The following is a 2,500-nucleotide window of genomic DNA, read 5'->3' on the forward strand; positions in this document are numbered from 1 at the left end:
GCTTGTTCCAGGAAAAAAAATGATACGCAAGCAGGCGACCTCGACAATAATTTTTGAGGTATTTTAGAATACTATTATGTTTTGTCTTACCTGCTTGACTTTGTGTTCAACACAAAAACGAAAGTAATCGACTACGTGAAGCATAATTTAAGACAAAACGTGTAAATAAATATTTTCTCTGATGACAATCAACTGTCATCTTAAAGAACATTTTGTTATGACACTAGAAAGTCACTTACGTCATTCCTCAGGCAATGGGACAGACGGAAGTTCTTGACAAACCCATAAACAATTAAAAAATAGAAGTTTCTCAAGATTTCATATTGTTATTTGTGTGTATATGTTACAGGGAATATGAAAAATTAGGGATTTTAGTATGTGAAATGACCAATTTGCTTAAAAACATTTGAACCCCGAGGGCTAGTACTAAACACGGTGAAACAGTGATTCATCTACATTATTTCGTCGTGTTTAGTACCAGCCCCTGGGGAGTCAAATGTATTTCGCCGTGTTTAGTACTAGCCCGTGGGGGATCAAATGTCCTTAAGTGCATTTGATCCCCCAGGGGCTAGTACTAAACACGGGGAAACACATTTGACTTCCAAGGGACTAGTACTAAACACGATGAAACAGCGATTCATCTACACTGTTTCGTGGTGTTTGGTACTAGTCCCTAGGATCAGATGTTCCTAGGCGAATTGATTATTTCACATATGATCTAAGGATTTCGTGAAGTCCCTGCATATTCCCTGTAACGTATACAAGCTCTATCGCATAGGTGTCCAACACTCGTTTGTTGACGCGAGCAGTCAATTAATTTTAATTTACCTTTGGACTTTGCCTCTCTTACCTGGTGAAAATTCTATCGGTGGTTAATTATCGTCTATTCAACAGAAACTACGTCTTCTCTCTTTGCCACTTTTTAAATTTCTTTTCCTCTAGGTGTCTCAGGTTCCTTATTTTCCACACGATTATGTTTAGAAGTTCTGCCCAGACTGTCCAAGTGAACTGCTCAAAACAAGCGAAGTTACTGCCGATCTGTACAAGACCCGATGTCAATTAACTTATCATCGTCTGTTCACACAGATAATGCTTTAAAGTATCGTCCCAAGGGCGGAGATATGACATTGTGCCTTGGCAGGGTAAAAAGCAGACTGAGAAGAAGAAGAAGAAGTAGAAGAAGAAGAAGAAGAAGAAGAAGAAGAAATCAGCGATAACTCCCAATCAAGAAGAGCAGACTTTTCGATCGGGTCGAAGGTATGTACCTATCAACCAGCTGTGACGGAACGGCTCAATACCAGCGTAGTTAATAAACCTTCTGTCCAGAGGTGATTCTTGTCTCCCGAGGACTGCGGTCTACGTAAATGATTGCTTTTGAGGCATTTTGAAATAGCTCACGGTGAGTGCATAGATAACACGAGGAAAAGTTTTGGTGATGTTGCTTTATCGGCTCAATGCAACATCTCAAGAGGTTTGATAATACGTAGATTTATTCACATACGAGCTCTTACTACTTTAAACATAAAAACAAATGGTTGTTGTTGATGAAAAGCAAAATTTAAATCCGTTTAGAATTCAGGGAAGATTTAGAATTAAAACTCGGTGATATCCTTCCTTATTGAGTCATTGTAATAAACATTCTATAAGGACGTAGATGAGACACTTGATTATGAAGGCAAAAAAATTCCTTGGTCCAAAAATCTCTTCTTCCCAGTCCTTAATCTCGCGTCCAGGGGAGATTTATTTATTTATTCTATTTGTTTATTTTCATTACTTTTTTCCATCTGATTTCGTCTCGTTTATTCGCTCTGCGTTCAAATAAAATGAAAAGATAAACAGTCGTTCATCTGGTGTGGGATGTGCAGTATATTTCCATCCAACAGTTTCTATTTAGGTGGATTATAGGAATATCGCTGCTTGAGAGATTGGAAAATGACGAAATGAGAAGAAAAGCAGGCTTAGTAAAGATAACAGAGGTGATAAGAGAGTCACGATTGAGATGGTTCGGGCATGTGTGGAGGATGGATGACGAGGAGGGTGTGAAGAGAGCCTGGGAGGAACCTGTTAGTTAGAGGAAGAAGATCGAGAGGGAGATAGAGAACTAGATGGCTAGATAAAGTGAAGGAAGATATGGAGAGTAGAGGTTTGGTGGAGGATGATGCCTTTGATAGAAGGCAGTGGAGAAGGCGCACCAAGCAACCGACCCCTTAATGTAGGGATAACAGCGGGAAAGAAGAAGAAGGCAGAGGAATTCAATTTCTTATAGAGTTCAGTGTAACAAGGATCTACAGAAAAGGTAAGGCAGGGATATAGAATTGAACTAACTCCTATATAATGTTATCTCCACAAATTAGAACCCTCCAAATGTCAAGAGGCAAAATTTTCCTCAGGAACAAATGAAATAGAAGTAAATAAAAAAAATGAACTAAGAAAATAATGCAGTGTTTTTTTTCTGCGACCTGAACTACAGATATCAAAAGATTATGTCAGAGGCGGCTTG

At 38.8% G+C, this 2,500-nt stretch overlaps 1 protein-coding gene across 1 annotated transcript in view; it reads right to left on the bottom strand.

Moving 5' to 3' along the window:
* LOC135218481 (uncharacterized) overlaps positions 1-1,356 on the bottom strand; it is a 21,322-nt gene extending 19,966 nt beyond the window's left edge. The window contains exon 1 of the mRNA XM_064254809.1: positions 1,266-1,356. The gene's annotated coding sequence lies outside the window, so the exon portion shown is untranslated. The remainder of the gene's footprint in view (positions 1-1,265) is intronic.
* Positions 1,357-2,500: the final 1,144 nt, after the last annotated feature.

The sequence above is a fragment of the Macrobrachium nipponense genome, chromosome 9 (assembly GCF_015104395.2).
Source record: "Macrobrachium nipponense isolate FS-2020 chromosome 9, ASM1510439v2, whole genome shotgun sequence".
In the NCBI taxonomy this organism is placed as follows: domain Eukaryota; kingdom Metazoa; phylum Arthropoda; class Malacostraca; order Decapoda; family Palaemonidae; genus Macrobrachium; species Macrobrachium nipponense.